The sequence below is a fragment of the Vombatus ursinus genome, unplaced genomic scaffold (assembly GCF_900497805.2).
Source record: "Vombatus ursinus unplaced genomic scaffold, bare-nosed wombat genome assembly UNPS02014791.1, whole genome shotgun sequence".
NCBI lineage: Eukaryota > Metazoa > Chordata > Mammalia > Diprotodontia > Vombatidae > Vombatus > Vombatus ursinus.
Genome location: NW_020954569.1, coordinates 29,494,411 through 29,518,798, shown reverse-complemented (window position 1 = coordinate 29,518,798; position 24,388 = coordinate 29,494,411). Strand labels below are relative to the sequence as shown.

Here is a 24,388-nt window from a genome sequence, read left to right as displayed (position 1 = left end):
AGTTTTATATTCTAATATTCTCCACATGAACTCCATTTCTTCTTGAGAAAGCAAAAAAAAAAAGCTCATTATAATACAAAGTCATGCAAAACATATTTCTGCATTAGCCAAGTTAAAATTTAAAAAAAAAACAGAAAGAGGGAAAATATACTTAAATCTACCCACAGAGTTCATCAGTTCTCTTTAGGTAAGAGGACAGTACTTTTCAACATGAGTCCTTTGGAACTGTGATAGGTCATTCTATTGGTCAGAGTCAATAAGTCTTTCCCAGTTGATTACTTCACAATATTACTGTTACTGTGTAAAATGTTCTCCTGGTGTTGTTCACTTAATTTTAAGTCAGTTCATACAAAGCTTCTCAGTTTTTTTTAAAGAATTCTTTTCTACACCCAGAGAAAGAACTATGGAGTCTGAATTCAGATGGAAGCATACTATTTGCTCTCCTTTTCCTTTGCTGTTTTGTTTCATTGCTTCATTCTCATGGTTCCTTTCATTAGTTGCAATTGTTCTTTACATCATAACTGATGGGAAAATATGCTTGTATATGAATGTATATGTAGAGCCTATATCAGATGGTGTGCCATCTTGGTGATGGGGAAGAAATGGGAAGAGAAGAAAATTTAAAACTCAAAATCTTATGGAAGTGAATGTTGAAAAATTAAAAAAAATAATTAATTAATTATTAAAAAAGGAAGAAAAATAAAGTGTCCCTTCATCATTTCTTACAACACAATAGTGTTCATTACATACATATACCATAACTTGTTCAGTCATATCCCAAATTTATGAACACTCCCTAATTCTTTCATATATGTATATGTGTGTGTGTGTTTGTGTGTGTGTGTATTTGTACACAGGATTCTTTTTTTTTCTTTATTTGATCTATTTAGAGATCAAAGGTATAGGTATACTTTTAGATACAGGTATAGACCTAGTAACAATAATTTCTGTTTATTTATTGTTTTGATTAGATTTTTTAGCTGTTTAAATTTCTCTATCAAATCATCTAAAAATGATAATTTCCTTTCTTGATTGCCAATGCTTATTCCCTCAATTTCCTTTTCTTGTCATTACTATAGCTAGCATTTCTAGCATGCTATTGAATAATAAAGAAGATAACTGACATTCTAACTTCATACCTAGAATGTATAGTGTAAAAATATCCAGGACATAATTCCAAATTTTTTTTTCAGAATGGTTTGATAAACTCGTAGCTCCACGAACAATGTATTTAAGTACCTTTTTCTGACATCCATTCCAGCATTTGTCATTCTACCTTTTTATCATCTTAATCAACGTGAAGTGTTTGAGGTGGTATATTAGAGGTACTTTAATTTGCATTTCTCTAATTATTGGTCATTTACAGCATTTTTCCATATGACTATTGAAAGCTTTGTTTTCTTCTTCAGAAAACTGCCTATTCATACCCTTTGACCATTTATCAATTAGATAATAAATTTACAAATAGATTTGACTCACTCCCTGTATATTTTAAAAAGGATACCTTTTATGAGAGAAAATTTCTGTAAAAATTGTGCTACTTTTTGCCTTTCTTCTAATTTTAGCTACATCAAGTTTGTTTTATGAAAAGTCTTAGTTTTATATAATCAAAGCTTTCCTTTTATCTTCAATGAACTTTTTTGTCTCTTTTCTTCTTCAAGAACTTTTTCTCTATCCAAGGTAATAATCTACAATTTTTTTGGTCAGGCAATTGGGGTTAAGTGACTTACTGAGGGTCATACAGGTAGTAAGTGTTAAGTGTCTGAGGCCAGATTTGAACTCAGGTTCTCCTGACTCCAAGACCAGTGTTCTATCCACTGTGCCACCTAGCTTTCCCTAGTAATTTTCTTATGATATCATTCTCTATTTCTAGATAATGTACCATTTTGGAGCTTATCTTGGTATACAGTGTGAGATATTAGTCTGTGCCTAATTTTTGCTAGGTCAATTTCCAGTTTTCCCAACTGTTTTAGTCAAATAGTGAATTTTTGCTCCAATAGCTGGGATATTAATATTTATCAAAAACTGGGTTATTTTGTTTCTACATATTGTGTACTTAATCTGTTCCATTGATCAATCACTTTCTTATGCAGTACCTAATTGTTTTTAAGATTGCAGCTTTGTAGTGAAGTTTAAGACATGACACTTCAGATCCAGTTTTTTTATCTGTATTTTTCACTAATTACTTTTATATTCTTGAACTTTACCCCTCCAAAAGAATTTTGTTATTTTTTCTAGATCTTTAAATAATTGCTTGGTCCCTGGCATTGCATTGCATAAGTAAATTAACTTGAGAAGAATTTTTTTTTGACTTAACCTATTCATACTCAATATTTTCCAAATATTTATATCTGTCTTTATTTTGTGAAGAGAGTGATTTGTTATTGTGTCCATACAATTCATTTGAGTGTGTGGCCAAGTAAACTACCAAGTACTTTTCATGGTCTGTAGTAATTTTAAATGGAATTTCTCTTTCTTCCTCTTCCTATTAGGTTAATTTTGGTGATATTAGAAATGCAGATTATTTGTATAGGTTATATCCTGAAAATTTACTGTATTTATTTATTGTTTTGATTAGATTTTTTAGCTGTTTAGATTTCTCTATCAAATCATCTAAAAATGATAATTTCATTTCTTGATTGCCAATGCTTATTCCCTCAATTTCCTTTGCTTGTCATTACTATAGCTAGCATTTCTAGCATGCTATTGAATAATAAAGAAGATAATTGACATTCTAACTTCATACCTGATCTTCTTGGAAAGTGTTCTAAGTTATCCACATTTCAGATAATGCTTGCTTTGGCTTTAGAGAAATAATTTTTATCATTTTAAGAAAAAATCTGTTTAATCCTATGCTTTTTATTTTTTTTAATTTTAAATGAATGGGTATTTTTTTGGTAAAATAAAATCTGCATGAATTGAAATAATCATGTATTTTCATTTTTTTGATATAATCAAATATGATAATGCTTTTCCTAGTATTGAATCAGCCATGAATTCCTGATATGAATTCATCCTGGTCATGGTACATGATCATTGTGATTTTTTATTAATTTATTTCTAATATTTTATTTAACTTTTTTTCATCAATATTCAATAGAGAAATTATTTTATAATTCTCATCCTCCATTTTACCTCTTCTGGTTTAGGTATTAAGACAATATCTGTGTCATAGAAGGAATTTGTTAGGACTTCTTTATCTGTTTTTTTAGTCGATTGGATTTAAATTTTGATTAAATATTTGGTAGAATTTGTTTAAAATTAACCTACTTCTGGTTTTAATTTTTAAGGAGCTCATTTATGACATTCATTTTATTTTTCTAGGATAGCGTTACTTAAGTATTTTAATTCTTATTCTGTTTACCTAGGTAATTTATAGTTTGTAAATAATCATTCTTTTCAATTATGCTGTCAGTTTTATTGACATATAGTTGTACAAAATATCTCTTAATAATAGCTTTTATTTCACATTCATTGGGTGTCAATCCATTCTTTCATTATCCATACAGGTAATTTGATTTTCTTCTTTCCTTTTTTTTATTGAATTAGCTGTTGGTTTACCTATTTATTCTTTCAAAAATACTCCCTAGTTTGAGTTACTAATTCAATGGTTATGTTATTTCTTTATTTTGACTTTTGGTATTTCTGTTTTGGAGTTCAATTGGAGGTTTTTAATTTGTTAGTTTTCCTTTTTTTCCCTTAGTTGTATGTCTAATTCCTTGACCTAGATAACTTCTGAAAGGGTTAAATTAAGTTCCTCTACTACTATAGTTTTACTCTTTCTTCTTGTAATGCATTTAATATTTTCATTAAAAAAAAGAATGCTATACCATTGTGTTAATAAATGTTAAGTGTTAATATGAACTGATTATTTATGGTACTATTTAGCAAAATGCTTTCTTCTTGAATATCTGTTTTAATAATATTTTTTCCTTTGTCTAAGATCACAATTGCTACACTTACCTATTTAACTTCAGCTGAAGCATAATAGATTCTGCTCTATTCCTTTTTTTTTTCTCCATTCTTCTCTTTCAGGTGTGTCTCTTGTAAAATAAACAAACAAACAAACAATTTGTTAGATTCTAGTTTCTACATCATTCTGCAATCCTCTTCTACTTTTTTTGTATGTCTGTGTGTGCTCATCCAGTTCATATTCATAGCACTGATTGCTAGTATTGTATTTTTCTCTTCTTTTATCCTGCCCCTTCCTCTGAAGTCTCTTGTTTCTAACCACTGCCTTTTTAATTTACTTTCCTCTTATCATAACACCCCTCTTTCCCTTAGTCATTTCCTCTATTTTCCTGTTCAGTCAAATTAATTTTTATAACCAAATATGTGTACGTGTATACCTTACTCTTCAAATTAGTTCAGAAGAGAGTGAAGTTCTAATAATATGTATTCTCCTCTCCCATTCTCCACTCTATTGAATAAATTCTTCCTTGTGTGCCTCATTTATGTGATATACTTTTCCTCATTCTTTCACTCCTTTCCTAACATTCTTTGTGCATCAATCTTTCTTATCCTTTCTATGCAGCCTTTTTGTGTAGATGTTTTCATGTCTTTGTCTCCTATCTTTGTATTGAGCATTGTTGTTCATCATAGTAGTTTTTTGGTTAGTTTCTTTTTCTTTTTTTCCTCAAACTTCATTCTTTCCATTGCACTTCATGTTGTTTTGTTCTGCTTGTTTCTTGGGTTACTCATCCTGTTCTGAACTCTGCAAATCGCTGTTCTAAATTTGGGTCTGTTTGCGTGTGTGTCATGGAGTTTCCATTGACTACTGTTGGATTGAGCCCACTAGAATGTTTTGCAAGTTTATAGTGACTGAGCTGTTGCTTCTGCCTTGGTTTTGTTCTCCTGCCCTAGTTTATTCCACTATAGGCTTATCTGTGGGGTTAAAGGTTAGAATTAACTCCCCATTCTGCTCTTGAGTTGAGAAATGAGGCTTTGTTCTTAGAATGTGTTCCCTGAGCCTTACAGAGGTAAGGTCTCAGCTCTTTCATGATGTATATTCTCCACCCTGTAACTGTCATGTAGGACTGGATAATGGGCAACAGAGATGACAACTGGCATCCATTCTCATTCCTAATGCTAGCATAGGGGTATTTAGGATTTCTTTCTGCCCTGATGTTTCCTTTCCTGGGGTTCAGTCACCAAAATACTCTGGGTGCTGTGATCCTCCACTACATTGTTATTTCTGATACTGCTATAGCTATACCCTGAATCCAGTTTATACAGACCTTTCAATATCTCCCTAAGCTGCCTGAGATTGGAAAAAATGACTCAACATGCCTTTCCCATTCAGAATTACAGCTGGTGTGCTTTCTGTGTTGCTGTCAATGAGGTTGCTTGGGAGCTAAGGGAAAATATATATACATATGTGTATGTGTGTATGTATGTATGTATGTATGTATGTATGTACCTTGACTCTGTCCAGAAGACTTTTTTTTTAATCTTAATTATTGTCAATCTATTTTCTTTCCCACCAAACTCCCACTCAATTGTGTGTGTGGGGAGAAATCATTTGTAACAAATATGCATAATAAAGCAGAACATACTCCTTCAATGTCTGCATTCAAAAATACATATCACATTCCATATCCTAAATCTCTCACAACTCTGTCACAAAATGATAATACTTTTTAATCATGGGTCTACTGGAATCATTGATCATCATTATATTCATCATATTACTAGAGGCTTTCAAAGATATTTATCTTTATGGTTTTATTGTTATCATATAAATTGTTCTTCTGGTTCTGATTGTTTCATTCTTCATAATTTTATGAAATTCTTTAAAAGTATTCATTTTTAATATTGATGTTATTGTATGAATTATTCACAGGGTCCTACTCACTTTCATGCTTCAGTTCATATAATTTATTCTTTCATTATGTTTATTAATTTCTTAATTTCTAAAAGTACAGAGGTATTCTATCACATTGATATAACAAAATTTATTCATTTATTCCATAATTGTCAGGTTCTTCCCTCAAACTTCAGTCATTGTTGGGTCTTCTCTATTATAAATTTATTTTAAGGTCATCATTAAAGCTATTCTACTAACTTTTTATTTTCCTTCATCTTCAACCATTTCTAAATGATAATCTATACTTATTCATTCCACTTTCTCATCAACAATTTATTCCTTAAATCTTTGTAATTTGCTTAAATTTTTACTACTGAACATTAAATGGTCACAAATGAACTCTAGATGGCAGAATCTAATGGGTTCTTCTAGGACCCTGACTGATTAATGCTCTATTAATTTTCTTTTTTTTTTTTAAATTCCTTTCTGATTTAGTCTCTTAACATTGCAGTATTCTGGTAGTTCTACCACCTGTCAAATTTCATGTATTCCACCTCTTTTGCTATTTTTTTCCTATGTAAGAAAGGAAATTCTCCAGTATTATGTCATAAGTCTTCTACTCTTTGTTTTCTCAGAGAAATTCTCTCTAGGGTCTTCTATTGCCATATCCAACACTGTCACAAGATTCTATCACACACTGCCATCTATGTGCTATATTTTTTGAAAAGATATCTTTCTAGGACTTTAAACTCAATAAATCAAAACTTAAACTTATGATCCCCCCTAAAGGAAATAAAACAAAATGGAACAAAAGCAATATGTATGTTTTCCTACTTTATTTCCTCATTACTTTATAATATGTAATATCATTCTTCTGGTCATTCAAGTTTGAATTTCTATCTTTCCACCAAAATCTATTAGTCACAAAGTGTTATCAAGTCTAGTCACCCTTCAAATCTATCCCTTCATTTCAATCCTAATTATAACTATTGCAGTTCATCACTTTATTATATCTCAGGGAATATAATAGATTATCATATAGATATTTTGGTAACTTTCAAGTAATCTCTGGCCTCTATTCAATCTATACTACCTGGAACAACTACAATAATTATCTTTGTCAGCTACCTTGATTGAATAACTTCCTTACTCAAAAATAATCAATGACACACAACAGCTTTGCCAATAAAGTCCAAATACTTTATTCAGTTATTCAAAGCTACATTTTACTTTTTCCTACCCCCATCAGCTCTATCTATCTTTTATTATACATTGCATCAGCAAATTTTGAGTTGTCAGTTTTTTTTACAGGTCATATTCTATTTGTCTCATTTTATAGATGAAGAAACTACCTTAAAGAGGTTAAATTAATTGTATAATACTATAGAGGTGCTTAGGGGGCAACTCTGAAACTAGAATATCAGAACAAAATTTTGTAAATATCATTGATTTCATTTTATCAGAAAAATGCTATAATCCTTTTCCCCCTAGTTTCCTGCTTTCCTTTAATTTTATTTGTATTTTTTAATGCAAACATTTTTAATTTAATGCAATTAAAATTATCTATATTACTTGCTATTATCTTCACTATCTCTTGCTTAGTTGAAAACTCCTTCTTTATACAGTATTATGACAGTTTTTTAATGCTCCTCTAATTTGCTTATAATATCTCCATTTATGTCTAAATAATTTACTAGTTTTGAGATTTAGTTGGTGCATGATGTGAGATGTTGGTCCATGCCTAGTTTCTTCCAAACTACTTTCCCATTTTCACCAGTTTTTTTTCTTGAATAATGAGTACTTTCCCTACTACCTTGGATTTTTGTATTTATTAAAAATTAGGTCAATGTGATCATTTACTTCTTACTACAGTGTAACTATAAAATATTCCATTGATCAAGCACTCTGTTATCCAGTACCTGATTGTTTTGATGATAATGGCTTTGTAATATAGTTCCCTTCCTTCCTTTTCTTTTCATTGATTCCCTTGATATTCTAGATTGTTTTTTCTTACAGATAAATTTTATTGTTTCTATTTTTAATGCTTTCCCTAGCTCTTTAAAAAAACTGATATATTGATTGATGACACTGAATATGTAAGTTAATTTAGCTAGTATTATCATTTTATTATATTGACTCAGCCTACTAGTGAATAATTAATATTTCTAAAATTGTTTAGATCTGTCTTTGTGTGAAAAGTGTTTTTCTATTCTGTACTTGTGTATATGTTGGCTGTTAAACTTCCACTTATTTTATACTGTTTGTAGTTATTTTAAAATGAATCTCTCTCTCTCCCTCTCTCTCTCTCTCCTCTTCTCTTTTTTCCCTTCTTCCTTCATTCTAGGATTTGTGTTTCTCTCATTTTCCCCCAATTTTTACTCTACTGCTCTTATTTGATTTGTAATATCATTTTCACTTTTTTTATTTCATTTTTAGCTCTCCTAAGAAATCTTGTTGGGCTTAAATACAATTTGAAAGGTTCTCTTGAAGCTTTGGCTATGAATGATTTCATACCATTGTCTTCTTCTAAGTTTGTCTTGAGCAGTACATTTTTCTGGTTGCATCATTTTTTATTGTTGTTTGATCTTTGTTTCAGACTATTTCTTGACTTTGGACTTTATGTTAGATTTGGGTTCAACTAACCTTTGGAATATGTTCAAGGATGGGAAATCATTTTCAGACTCCAGGCTTTAGGCTTTTTCACCCTGCTGTCTTCACAACTCCTTCTGGAGACCTGTGAGTCTTTGCTGCTTCCAATGTGGTATGTTCTAGGGAGGTGGTCACTGATTTTCTGGTCTGTATTCTGGTCCTTATTCATCTAGGGCTCCTGCTCCCTTTTAACTGTAAGTGCTCCTCTAAACCCTAGAATTGTGTCTTGGAAGTGATTATGGGCATTGAAGTTGCAAATTTTGCCCAGTCCTGCACCTATTGTTAGCAAAGGGATTCCCTCAAATATTTTTCTCAACAGGTGTTCAATAACCTTCATGATTTTGGGTGATGGGAGCTCCCACTAGCATTTTCATATTGCTGCCACAGTTGTTTTCAGGGCACTTGGTTTGACAACCATCCTGTGATCCCAGATAGCCACACACACACCCCCAGTTCCATAGACCACCCTTTCTATCTTTTTAAGTCCTTCTAGGCAAGAAAACAGTCTTACTCTGAACTGTTGTTGATTAAATTACATTAAATAATTATATTTTTCATGTTACTTTAAAATTGTTTAGATGCAAATGTTGAGAGAGCTCAGCTAGAATGCTCCCTTATTCTGACATTTTGGCTATGCCCTCCTGATTTCATTTAAATGATTGAAAAACTTTTTTGTGTCAACAGCCTTAGAACAATGGAAAAGAGAATAGAATGACATCTGCAGATAAAAACAATTCCACTTTATTTGAAACCATAAAACTGACAATTAAAGAGATAAGAAGATGCACTTGGACTTCTTAAGAAAGAGACAGTGGGGGGAAGTGAGGTGTTACAACTAAATAGTTTAAAAGATAATCCTAACAAATTATTTCCCTAGCCTGCAGTAGCAGACTGAATTATAGCCATGTCACTCTTAATGGAGAACAATAGATCTCAGGAATGAAATCCAAGTGGGAAAAAGAGAATCCTAGATATTTATTTCCAATAGAGATTTTTAGAAATGATTTTGCAAACCTAGATCACTTGAAGTAACTTAAGTACTTTGAAATAGAATTAATTTTTTCACCAAGACAAATTTAAATATTTTACCAAATAATTAAGAAAAATACTGTGTGGCTTTAACAACCTTTAGTGTGTCCTGGAGAAACTTGTATGGCCTGATGCTGAGTGAAGTGAGAAGAACCAAGAGAACATTATATACAATAATAGCCATGTTGTACTATGACTAATATTGATAAACTTAACCCTTCCCAGAAATACAAGGATCTAAGACATCTCCACAGGCCTCATGATAGAAAATGCTATCCACATCCAAAGAAAGAATTATGGAATTTGAATGCAGATCGAAGCATACTATTTGCTATTTTTTTTCTTCTGTTGAGTTTTGTTTCCTCTTTCTGGTGGTTCCTCCTATTGGTTCTAATTCTTACTTACAACATCACTAATGTGAAAATACATTTAATAAGAATGTATATGTATAGTCTATATTAGATTGTGTGCCATCTTGGGGAGGGAAGTGACAAGGGAAAGGGAGAAAGATTTTAAACTCAAAAGCATATGGAAGTAATTGTTGATAAATCAAAATCAATTAATTAAAACAAAATGAAACAAACAAACAACCTTTAGTGTGCTCATTGTAGAAATTAATTCTGGAGTCAGCATTTCTTAGTGTTTAATGATCAACTGTGTTTCTTTGACTGATAGTTAAGCCAATAACTACTTATAGCATATTACTAACATTAATTATATGCATGCATTTCAACTTGTTATCCATGAAATGATAGACATACCTGTTTAAAAAAATAAACTTCAGATTTGAAATGCATTATATTTCATACTAAACACATTTTATTTTTTCTACTCTGTAATGGTATATTATCCAACATTGTGTTTTCAGGCATGTATACCAAGATCACACATTTCTTTTCTAAGGTTTATCATATTTTTAACTTAAAATATGGTTCCTTCTTTCTGGAGTACGAGGAACAATTTAACAATAGAACCTAGGCATTCTAATATGCACTGATGTTTGCATATTCAGAGAATTTCACTATCCTGGAAATAATTGTAATTTTACTAAATACATACTCTGAAGATGATCAGTTTTATCAAGACCCCATACCTAAAATACTAATTCCCCATTCAAAGTAGCAAGTGGCAATATGTTAGGAGTAAATAGTATGAAACTTTTCTTTTCTTTCTCTTGATGAATGGCATTGAGAATCATCAGTTCCTAGAATGCTAGTGATAAAAAAAGAACAAAAACAATCTTCTATTTTGGTTTGTCCAGGATCACACAGCTTGTTAGTATAAGAGTTGGAACTAGAAGTGGAAATTTCTAATCTAGGAGTCTTTCATTACATTTGAAACCGGCTATTTTATTTGATGTCTTACCTCCACACACACATACACATGCATAGTAAATATGAATAATAGGAATGAGATTTCCACTTTGAAATGATAGATGAATCTATGATTTCATCAATGTGGATATTTTCTCCAGTAATTCAAATTACAATAACGTCCTCTGGCAGATTCATTCAAAAGAGTGCACCCAGTAGGCAGGAAGCCTTCCTCCTTTTCTTTTGACATGATGAGGATACCAATGCCACACACAAAATATATTAATCCATTGTCCCTTTATTTTGCCACATTATTAATGCATCATTTTCCACACAAATTTTTTTCTTTGCTGACATAATTTGCATTGTTTATCTTTTTTTATTTCTTTATTGTTCAGGGCATAAACCAACCATGAGCCTCTCCATTTCCATTTGGGTAATTATTGATTTCAATTTTTGGAAAATAAACACATAACACATGTTGATAGAAAAACTCTATAGATCATCCATTCAACTGGATATTATATTTTGTTCAATAGTTATTAATTTTGTACTTTTTTCCTATATAGATAATTATGCCTTAGCATTATAATAGATTATTTTGAGAAGCCTTGCACCATTCATGGCTTTGATACAATTGGAAAAATTATATCTGTACCCAGGAAAATATGTAAGACCTCAATATATATCCTTGACTTGGATTCTGAACTAGGTCTTTTTCATGATAATGGAAAGAACGTTTGTTAAACATCCATCTTTCTATTTTGTGCCTCATTTGATATTTATTAATTAATCAAAAATCACTAGTTTATTACTTAGTCAATATTTAAAGAATAAATTGGACATAATAATGGATTTTAAACATAGTGAAGATAAAATTTTAGAGTGACATTTTGATTTACTAAAGGGATTTTGCCTTTATCATCTTGTCTGAGCACTCCATCTCACTGATCATTTCCTTCCAGAACATCCATTTTAAGGAAGAGCTCAGGCTTGCCATGTTTACTCCTTATTTCCTTTCCATCTGTTGATACTGATTGTTGAACTTCTTTTTTCATCATGTCTCATTAATCTTCTCAATCGAGAAGATATTTTTCACACTATATCTCAGTCTTGTTATCACCTGAAAAATTCTAATTTCCCTATGTCCTCTTCAGACTGGAAGATCCTGTTACCCTTGGAGTCCTTTTCTTTGGTTGGTTAGCTACTCTCTGAATGTCCATTATATGTATTTATCTTCATTTATTCATTTATTTATTGAAATAAATATATATGTATATATACATATAATTTTTAACATTCTTTAAAATTTTGATCTTCAAATTCTCTCCCTCCCTCCTACTCATTCCCCACCCATTGAAAAGGTAGACAATATCAATTACACATGTGAAACTGTGCAAAAATATTTTTTATAATAGCCATGTTGGGGGGGAATAAAAGAAGTGAGTAAGCATGGTTTAATCTGCATTTATATTTAATCAGTTTTCTCTCTAAATGTGGATAACATTTTTCATCATGAGTCTTTTGTAATTGTCTTGGATCATTGTATTGATCATAGAAGCTAAGTCTTTCATAATTGATCATCATTATAGTGCTAGGATTACTATGTACAATGTTCTTCTGGCTCTGCTCAATTTCCTTTGTATCAGCTTATAAAAGTTTTCCCAGATCTTTTTGAAAGCATCCTGTTTGCCATTTACTTTTAGCACAATACTATTTAATCACAATAATATACCACAACTTGTTTAACCATTCTTCAAATGATGGGTAAACCCCCAGTTTCAAATTCTTTGTCACCATAATAATTTACTTCTGTTAAACTCTTTAGTACTTAACAAAGTTTACAAACTTTCAGTTTCTCCAACATTGCCATGTGACCTACCCCTGAATTGTGAGTGTTCAGCAGGTCTAAATATTGTACCATGAAATGTTGCTACCTCAGGTTTATTGTTTCTGTGAAATAAATTCTGTTATTAGTCTCTGCCCAGACTTCCTGTTGTTTCCCTGAATTAATCTGGTAGAGCATTTCTTTTTTATTTTGTACCAAATGATCCTTGACTCACATGACATTCTTCTTTTTAGGCTCCTAGATTTCAGACTTTAATGCTGGGGCAGTTTCCTAGACATTCTTCTGTGTGGTGATATACAATCTCCACCCACTTATTAATCACCTACTAAGTTCTTTTTTTCAGTGATTATCCACCATGTCACCTCTGCCCAAAAGATAGGTTAAACAGTCAAGGATATATTTCCTTCTTTATTGCTCTCAAAGCAGCTTACTAGATCTAACTAAATTGTTGCTTCTAGAGAAAGCAGATGGAAACAGGACAGGAAAGATTTCCCAGTTACAATTTTGTCTCTAGTCAGACTCATTCCTTTGCTCCCCATTTTCAATCTTATTCAGCTCTAATCTTTAGCTCAATTCTTAAATTATTTTTATTTTAAATCCACTTACAATCTTATTGCTTATCCCTTATCCCTCCAATTTCCTCCGTCACTCTGGATTACATGCTGATTACTATCAATTAAACTTGTTTTGAAAATGTAAAAGGACTTAAACTGCTATACAGAATAGTAATTTGGACATATTATATATCTAAATACTTATGCATATTCATATATATCATATATAGCATGCATGTGTATATAGTATATAGATATAATATAGCTATGGATAGTCTAAGAAGGAGCAGCTTAGCTAAATTCAATGAAGTCATCATCAAGGTTGGCAAAAGGGTGATGAGTTTTTCAAGTATAGAAATTCTAGAAGATCGTGTACTTAGTTATAGAGGGATTATGGTCTGTCTTATGGAAGGGGATGTCTTTGATAATAGACTCTTGCAGTACTGAAGTAGGCATATGTATCTATGCCATATACATATCATATACATATATGTGTTTATATGCACTATACTCACTTGCATATAAACCTATAAGAGGTATTGCCATGTTTCTAAATTTTAGGAATAAAATCAGGAAGTCACATGCTATATAAAGGGAATGGTTCTACTTCACCACATAATTTTAAGATATATAAGGCAATATTTATTTGCAAATATGCATAAAATGATCTCTTGCAAGGGCAGCATGGTAGTGAAATGGAGAAAACATCAGCCCTGGAGTTGGAGGAATCTGAGTTCAAATATAGTCTCAGATACTTACTAGCTATGTGACTCCGGGTAAATTAACCCAGATTGTTTCCATAAGAAAAAGTTAGTGAAAATTTTGGTGGGGTTCTGTATAAAGGAAGACCTGAGTTCAAATCTGGCCTCAGACACTTGACACTTACTAGCTGTGTGACCCTGGGCAAGTCACTTCACCCCATTGATTCACAAAAAAATACTCTCTTGCCCTATACGTAAATTATCCCCTAATCATCTCATTTTTCCCCTATATCCTACTTGTTTTGCCATTAGAACATTATGCTAATATCTGGTTAGGAAAATGATCCCACCTGTTGTCACTACTACTTAGTTTATCATGTTCAACTTCAATAATAATCATTTCTACTTTTTACATTTCTACAATCTTGTTTTAATTTATATTTAGACTAGGGTATTATTATTCAAGATCCATTACTGTTTATTTGATCAAAGCTTCCTAAAATGGGACAATTTATTTTCTTGTTCATTCATATCAAGTCAATTGACATTGCATCATGTATTGTGACCTTTGTTTTTCATCTTTCAATCATGAAGAATGTTGGCCTATTTGCAAGAGACTTGACTCAGAATAGAGTATGCAGGAAGAGAAATAAGGCAAAAATATTAAAAATATACATGAGAATAATAAGACAACCTGTGTATAAAACTTGTTTTTATTTAAAAATATTTGTTTGCACTTAGGCAGGTGATAGGTAAGAAACAATGGACAAGTCATTTTCAGAGAAGTAATGCTAAAAAAAAATAAAAAAATCTAAATAGCATAAAGATTTTCAATATGCCTGACTTGAAATATGCTGGTTTTATATTTCTCTTTTATTTTTATTTCTTAATATATGTTTTTTTTATTCCTGTAGACAAAATAAAACAAAATAAAATAAAACAAAACAAAAACAATCATATGATTCCAAATGATCAGAAGGAATATTAGTTAATTAGCTAAACTAGTATATTCTTCTAGAAATATATTAGTGTTCCCACTTCCTACATCGCCTCCAATAGTGACTTGAAAAGGTGTTTCAAGAGATATTTTTAATGGAAAATATGATGAATTGAAGGCAAAATGGTAGCACAATTAAGTGAATTTGGAGGTGTTTTTATGTTTTTTAATGAACAGACCCAATATGTTATGGTTACCTACCTGTTAGTAACAGCAGTTAGAACTATAATGTAGTGCCCCAGGAATCTGTCTTTGACCATTCATTTTTAAAAATATTTATCATTGATTTGGAAAAAGTCATATCTTCCATGTTTATCAAATGAAATAATAGATATATGGGAGGATATTTAATATGCTAAATGCTAGAATCTGAATCCCCAAAGATCTACCCAGGCTAGAATATTTGTCTGAATATCATAAGCTGGAATTTATATTTCCATACTTGGATAAATCTGAGATATCATCAGTGTAGATATCCCTCCAGTGAAACAAAGATGAAATGTAATAGGAATGAATCTAAATCTTTTACATGTCTTTCATTCCCAAAGTAAAGGACTAGGGAGACATAGGTAGATAAGTATTCTTTGATAATTTGTGGGAGATTTTATTGTATTTCCAGGTTAGAGTGGGTATACCATGTAAATGAAAAGGAGAAAACATATATACACATCCATTGCATTAAGAAAGACAGTGTCCAAAACAAAATTTGATGTATTAAAATATGGTCAGCCTTGCTTACATCTCAAGTATTGTGATAAGTTTGGATGCTACACTTTAGTAATATTGACTAGTTGGATCATATACAAAGTATATGGCAGGATGTTATGGACACTAAAGACAATGTCATATGGGTATAGACTGAAAGAATCAGGAATGTTTAACAAGGAGAATTACTGGGGATCAGGGTAAGAAACAGCAGCTCTCTTCATGAATCTGAATGCTTATCTTGTGGGAGTAGACACAAAGAGTTTAACTAAAACAAAAAGATGTTGCAAGACAGTGTTAAGTTCAACATAAATAAAGCATCATAGTATTTGAAAGTGGAATAGGTGTGTCAAGAGATAGAGTTCTCTATTGATAGTGGTATACAAGTGGAGACTTGATGACCACTTCTTCAAGGATCTTTTTTTTCCCCAAGTGTATTCCCATTTAGAATGTGATTGAATTATATTCTCTGTGTTTGCATCCAACTTGTAGGATCTATGGGGTAATAAAATCCTATTCTGAATGTATTTGGAACATATAATAAGTTATAGCTTATGAATAAGAATGAACAAGTCACATATGAAGAAGAAGAATAGAATAGAAAGAGCCACAGTGCTGGGAATGGAAGTAAGGCAGTGAGACAAACATAATGGTATCAATTCCAGACTCAGTGCTTGGACTTCAGTACAAAGTGAGAGTTAATTTACTTTGTTTAGAAGTACAACCAAATTTTTAAACAGAATAGGATCTATAGCAAGGCTGAATTAATGTATAGACACCCCTGCTATGGATCAAGGTGTCCCTATATCTCCCATATGGAGAGACCAGATTTATAGAACATTTTATAGAACAATAAAGCTTAAAAATTGAGCACTGAGTGGCCCTTGCTGTGGGCACTAAAAAGCAATGGATTACTGAGATTAACTAGTTCATGAAAAGAAAAAAATAGTTTTCCCATATGTTAGAATGAAAAACTAAGAGGAGATGTATAATTTCCATTTATGTAAGATTTCAGAAATATGATGAAATGGTTTAATTATGTAAGGGTCAATGGAAGGGAGAAGTCAGGTCTGATAATATCTGACCCCATGGAAATTAAGTAATAAAAAATTATAAGCCCTAGTATTGCAACTTCCCTATATGTGACAAGAAGTCTGTTCAAATTGGTTAAGAGATTTGGTCACAACCAACGAAGGAATTTGTTTTATGTAACTATTGATTTGTGTTAGAAAGGTTCTTTTTTTCTCTTCTTTTTTTCTAACATGGCAAGTGATTGTGAGGGGAAAAAATATATTTTTTCAGTTAGCACAAAATTTAAAAAGACAACCTCAGCTCTTCAGCTCTTATAGAATCCTAACAGCATACATATCTACACTATGGAGACCTGACTCCTTAGTGTAATCAAAACCTGGATAGGATAATTTACCTCAGGCCATATGCAACACATATATTTAAGACTGAAGATAGGAAAATAATAACTGGCCTTCCATGGGCCAGGGATCCCAGCAAACTCTATTATTCCATGAATGTCAAATCATGGAATGATCTTATTGGAATTTCCAAAATAAAATTTTATTTTTGGCTTATGTTATGCCCACACAAAATTTATCATGAGAGAATAACTGAATATACCTCACATCTAGACTTCCACTTACGTGGATAATATGGAAACATTTAGGAAATGAGTTCTCACATCTTCATGTTGTAATATGCATTTATTCTATAAGCACTGATTGTTTATTATATGATAACAGTATTCATGTGATGAGTATTTAATTATATTTAACAAGTTCTATTTGTATTGATCAGGATGATTTATTTTATAATGGACTATTTACAAAACATTTTTATTCACCTTTCAGCATGATGCTAATATATTAACATGTTAAGACACATACACACAGCTTATTGTCAATTTCATCAAGTTAAATTTCAGTTAACAGTGAGTAATAATGAGACCAAGTTGCCACTTCTTGTCATCACTGGACAGATTAGTGCTACAGCTGTGATCATGTCTAGGATCAACTGAAGTCCCTTCTTAGGTAATGAGTTGAGAATTGAAAATATACAAAACCATGAGCCTCCAGCTTTCTGGAGGCCTGAGGACTAGATACCAAAAGAGTGGATCTGGTGGGTTTTCCCTAGTCATCATTGCATATAAAAATCAATAGTGACTGGATTGATCTCCCTTTGCATCACTGATCCAGCATCCTTATTTCTGAAATCCTGTGAGTGATAAATTTATTTTGAGTAGCTCGAGTCCCATATTATATTTCTAAGATAATTTAAGCAGTTTTCATTGTATGGTTTTTTAATCAGAATAAGGTATTTTCTTCTTTTCATTAAAAAATTGAGGGGCAGTTAGGTGGCACAGTGGGTAGAGCACTGGCCCTGAAGTCAAGAAGACCTGAGTTCAAATCTGGCTCAGACACATAACATGCACTTAGCTGTGTGACCCTGGGCAAGTCACTTAACCCCATGGCCTAGCAAAACAACACAAAACAAAACAAAACAAGAAATTAAGTTAAGAGAATTGAATGAAATAATTGAGTATATAACTTATTGAAGTAAATATAAGTAATTTGAGTGACCAATTTATTAAATGTCTTGCATTCCTTAGAGTATTTCCATGTGGTGGAGACAGCATGGTAGAGTAAAGACAGCATTTTTACTGAGAACTCAACATGTCCATCTACAACAAGACAAAAAAAAAAGGTACATTAAACTGAATTATAAAAAAAGACACAATTTTTCCTGGCCTTGACTCCGCCAAGGTTGGACTTGCAGCGCCTGCTGCCACTCCCACCGTTTCTGCAGTGCTAGGCCGCGACCACCAGACCAGACCCGATTAGAGCCCAGACTGTAGAAATGCTCTATATGGGATCCTACCTCCTGGCAATCCTTGGCGGCAACGATTCCCCCAACTCCAAGGACCTGACAAAGATCTTGGACAACACAGACATCGAGACAGAAGATGAGCGACTGAAGAAGGTCATCAGTGAGCTGAATGGAAAGAACACAGAAGATGTGATCACCCAGGGGAGCAGTAAGTTGGCCTCCATGCCCGCTGGTGGTGCTGTCGCTGATGCTGCAAGTGCTGGCTCCACTGCCCCAGCTGTTGGTAGCGCTGCCCCTGCTGCTGAGGAGAAGAAAGAAGAGAAGAAAGAGGAGTCTGAGGAGTCTCATGAGGACATGGGCTTTGGTCTCTTTGAGCACCCACCCTCATCCTAGAGTGAATAAACCTTTTATTTAAGAAAAAAAAAGACACAATCATTTTTTTTTTCCAGACAGGAAAGCTTAGGAGGAAAGAAAGGGAGTTTGTAACCACTGGGGTGCAGGTTTTTCTGGAACATGCATGGCCAAAATGGCACTAGCTATGGTGTTGTGGGGTAGCAGCAACACTCAAACACAGTAAGAGAACTGAACATCTGGTCAGAAAGAGATTCAAGGGTACCACCATATAAGCACTAGTTGTAGGATTTTGGGTCATTTGGAAGTTATGTAGCCCATTATGCAGTTTCATATTATATTTCCATGGCAGACGAATAGTATGATGTGAGCTCCAAGGCCCATTCTGTTTAAGGAACAGAGCACAGATCATGAGGGTAGTGATAAGAACTCTCTCCATTTCACATAATTTTGGACTTCTTGAAAACTTACAGAACCTAAAAAGCTGTAAAAAGAGCAGAAGCTCAAAAATTACAAGAGCTCATGGAAGACCTCTTCCTAACACCCAAAGGTGAGCATAGACCAACTGCAACACAAAGTTCTAAATCAAGAAATAGGTTTGAAAAATGAGCAAATAGCCAAAAATTATGATGAGAGGGAAACATAAAACCCAAACTCAGAAGACAATGACTTGGAAACATGCTCAAGTAAAGCTTCAAAGGGAAAAAAAATGCAGACTGGACACAAGCCCAAAAAGAATTCCTAGAATAAAATTAAGAAAGAGATAAAAAATATCTTATTTTAAAAATCAAATCAGCATGGTAGAGGAAGCATTGGAAAAAGAAGTGGAAGGAAATTATGAAAATAGAATTAACAGCTTAGTTAAAGACGTATAAAATACTGAAGAAAAGAAATCTTTAAAAATCAGAATTAGTGGAAGGGAGGAGAAAAGGTGGTGGAGTAGAGGCAGGAACTCACCTGAACACTACCAACATTCCCCTCCAAACAACTTTACAATAAGGCCTCAAATATAATTCTGTAATGGTAGAGCCAACAAAAGGTCAGGGTGAAACAATTTTCCAGACTACAACAACTTAGGAGGTTGGCAGGAAATGTCTGTCACAATAGGGTGGTAGTCGAGCTGAGAGTGTAGCATAGTCAAAACATCAAAACCAGGCTTTGGTGGTGGCTGCAACAGCAGCAGCAGCAACTTCAAAAGCCCTAAGTATACAGATGGTAATGGGGTATAAAAACTTTTCATAAAGATATTACTGAAGATTCCTTGTTGGAACTAAGTTCATGACCCTCTTTCAATGACCTTACATAGCTCTAGGTCAAAGTTACAAAGTGAGAATTAGCACTAGTGTTTGTGTCTACAAGGTAGCAGGGGCCCTGGTCACAGTTCCAGTGTCTAGAAAACTGTTTGTGGACCTTCAAGGAGGAACAAGCACTCTGATCACAGTTCCAAGGCAGAAGGAAGCATTGGCACTTGTAACCATGGAGAATTAGCAGATCTCCTCAGGGTTCCAGCACCAAGAGGAACACTAGCACTTGTGACTAGAAAGGAACAAGGTCATTTCCTGGGTAAAGACCAGAGCACAGAAGAGGATAACAGTGGTCCTACCTCTTATTAAATCACACCAGCTTGGAAGCACTGAAAATTTACAAACCTCCCACTCCCCTTCCCCAGAACTATCTCTAAAAACAGAACCATGGAAAAAACTTCAAGCATTGAACAGTCACCCCCTCCACTACAGAGAGAGAACCTAAATTTATCATAAAGTTAAAAGTGAAGAAACATCCTGGGAAAATGAGCAAAAAAAAATAACCTTACCATAGAAAGTAACTATGACAACAAGGAAAAAATCAGAAAAAAATCAGAAGAGAAGGAAGTCAAAAAAGCTACAAGCAAAGGCTTAAAGGAAAATGATAATTAGAAACAATTCCAACAAGAATTCCTGAAAGAACTCAAAAAGACTTTTAAAAATAAATAAGAGAAGTAAGATAAAAATGGGAAATGAGAATGATTAAAGAAAATTATGATAAGAGAGTCAACAGCTTGGTAAAAGAAAAGCATAAAAATCACTAAAGCAAATAGCACCTTAAAATACAAAATAAATCAAGGAGAGATAGTTTATGAATTTTTGGATTACCTGAAAGCTATGATAAAAAAAAGAATCAGTGGGGACTTCTGGGAGTCAAGATGGTGGAGTAAAAAGTAAGTTGCTCTCACCCTCCCTTATTGACCTCTGAAAGTGCAGAAAAAGATCACCCCAGGAAAAACCCTTCAACAGCTGAACCAGCAGAAAGACAGGGTGAATGAGTCTTCTAGCCCAGGGATCTTGGGAAGATTAATAGGAAAGTCCCCTCTCACTTTGGGGAATGGGAATAGTACAGGATGGTAGGTGACTCAGCAAGCCAGTGACAAGTCATCTCAGCAAACCAGGGAGAGATCCTGAGCTCCAAGTAATGGAGCAGGAAAACACCAACACCATGACCCCCAAGAGCCACAGCACAGGCAGAAGAACCAGTAGATGCCAGTTCAGAAAACTGTCCTGTATGCTAGTGTTTTCTAGCAGCAAAATCTCCCAGTGCATCAGCAAAACTCCAGGAAGTACAACTTAAGGAGGCACAGCTCCAGGCTGGCAGACATCCCCAAGAAGCCAAACATTAGAGTGTTTTAAAGAAGCTTAGGTGAACAGGCATGCTTCAGGGGCCAGACTCCCTGCCCCCCACCCAAAGAACTCCAGTGTTGCTGACCTCAGCTCAGCACCAGGTAAGCTGCCAGACTCCCTACGCTTCCAGCTGCCAGCACCTGAGACCCCACACAAAGCCAGTGACCTGGTCTCTGTCTCACAGCACAAGTGGCCTGTGCTCAATAAAGAGATCTCAATTTAAAAAGCCAGGAAATAAGCAATTATTATGAGCAAAAAGCAGAAAAGAGCAATGACCATAGATTCCTCTTATGGGGACAGGGAAGAACAAGGCACAAATTGAGAACAGGATAACATTGTCAATATACCCACATGGGAAACCTAAAAGGGGCATATGAACTGGTCTCAGGCCCAAAAAGCCATCTTGGAAAAGTTCAAGGATTTTAAAAGTCAAATAAGAAAGATAGAAGAAAAATTGGGAAAAGAAATGAGAGGTATACAAGAGAGAATAAATAGCTTGGAAAAGGAAGGACAAAAATTGACTGTAAGAAACAAGTCCTTAAAAACACAATTGCCAAATGGAAAAAAAAGTACACTGAAGAAAACAATTCCTTAAAAAGTAGAATTGGCCAAATGGAAGAGCAGGCAGAAAATCTAATAGAAGAAAACAATTCATTAAAAATTGGAATTGGGCAAGTAGAAGGTAATGACTCTAACAGATATCAAGAATCAGTCAAACAGAAACAAAAGAATGAAAAAATAAAAGAAAACACAAAATACCTCATTGGTAAAACTACTGACATGGAAAATAGATCCAAGAGAGATAATTTAAAATTTTTGGTATACTCTCCAAAAGTCTCATAATGGAAAATGTTATACACATACAGAGAAAGAACTATGGAGTTTGAATGGAGATTGAAGCGTATTATTTGCTCTTTTTTTTCTTGTTTTTTTTTGTCTTGTTTTTCTTTCTTGTGGTTCCTCCTATTGGTCCTAATTCTTCTTTACAACATGACAAATGTGGAAATATGCTTAATAGGAATTATATGTAAAGCCTATATAAGATTGCACACCATCTTGGGGAGGCAGGCAGGGAGGAAGGAGGAGAAAATTTGAAACTCAAAATCTCATGGAAGTGATTGTTGAAAACTAAAAATTAATTAACTAATTTAAAAAAAAAATTGGTCTACCTGAAAATCTGATCTAAGGGAATGTACTGGCAGAAAAGGAAAGGCAAATTATGTTACAGGAAAACCATGATGAAAAAGAAAAACAGAGCCTGTGCAGCATTCAGGAAATCATCAAGGAAAACTGCCCTGAGGTCCTAGAACCAGAGGGTAAAATAACCATAGAAAAAAAAATCCACTGATTACCTCCTGAAAGAGATCCCAAATTGAAAACACCAAGCAATATTGTAGCAAAATTCCAAAACTACCAGGTCAGAGAGAAAATACTACAAGCAGCCAGAAAGAAACAATTTGAATATCATGGAACTACAGTCAATATTACAGGACCTTGCAGTTTCTACATTAAGAGATAAGAGGGCGTGGAATCCGATATTCCATAAGGAAAAGGAGCTTGGACTACAACCAAGGATCAACCACCCAGTGAAAATCAGCATAATCTTTCAGGAGAGTAGATGGACATTCAACAAAATATGAGACTTCCAAACCTTCCTGATGAAAAGATCAGAGGTCAACAGAAAATTTGATTTTCAAATACAAAATTCAAGAGAGACATAAAAAGGTAAACAGGAAAGAAAAATATTGTTAATAAGGGTAAGTTGTTTACATCCCTACAAGGGAAGATGACACATTTGACTCTTGAGAACTACATTGTTGTTATGACATTTGAGAGGAGTATACACAGACAGAGGTTATTGGTATATGTTGATTTTGATGTAATGATAAAAATCTAATCAAGTGGTGAAAAAAGATTGCTCTGAGAGAAGAGGAAAGGAGGAGGCAGACAAGAGTAAATTACATCACATGAAAAGGCACAGAAAGCAATTATAATAGAGGGAAAGAAGGGAGAGGGATGAGTATTGTTTGAAATTTACTCTCATCAGATTTGGCTCAGAGGGAACAACATAATCACTTAGGTATAAAAATCTAACTTACCCTATAGGAAGTAGGAGGGGAAAGGGAAAAGAAAAGGAAAGGATGAATAGAATGGTAGGGAAGACATATTAAGGGTAAAGCAGAAGAAAAGGGAGGGGGCTGATAGAAGGGAGGGCAGACTAAGGGAGGCAGTGGTTGAAAGCAAAACTCTAGTGAGGAAGAAAAGAGAGAAAAGGAGAAAGAAAAGCATAAATGGAGGAGGCGGTAGTAAAATGAAGACAAAGAAAAAGAGTAATCATAACTGTGAATGTAAATGGGATGAACTCTCCTATAAAATGGAAATGGACAGCAGAGTGGATTAAGAATCATAATCCTGGGGCAGCTAGGTGACACAATGGATAGAGCACTGGCCCTGAAGTTAGGAGGACCTGAGTTCAAATCCGGCCTCAGACCAAACACTTGACACTTACAAGCTGTGTGACCCTGGGCAAGTCACTTAACCCCAATTGCCTAAAAAAAAAATCATAATCCTACAATATGTTGTTTACAAGAAGCACATTTGAAGAAAAGGGATACAAATAGGTAAAGGTAAAAGGCTGGAGAAGAATAGGTTATGCCTCAGATGAAGTAACAAAAAAAAATAGAAGAAGAAGGCGTAGCAATCCCAAACTCAGACAAAGCAAAAGCAAAAATAGATCTAATTAAAAGAGTTAATGAAGGAAACTACATCCTGCTTAAAGGTACCATAGACAATGAAGTAATATCATTACTAAACATATATGTACCAAGTGGTATAGCATTCACCTTCTTGGAGGAGAAGTTAAGGGAGTTACAGGAAGAAATAGATAGCAAAACTATACTAGTGGAGTAGCTCAACCTCCCCCTCTCAGAACTAGATTTAAC

General features: G+C 33.6%; 1 pseudogene; it reads left to right on the top strand.

Moving 5' to 3' along the window:
• The first annotated feature begins 18,471 nt into the window (after positions 1–18,471).
• On the top strand, positions 18,472–18,834 carry LOC114048136 (annotated as a pseudogene).
• Positions 18,835–24,388: the final 5,554 nt, after the last annotated feature.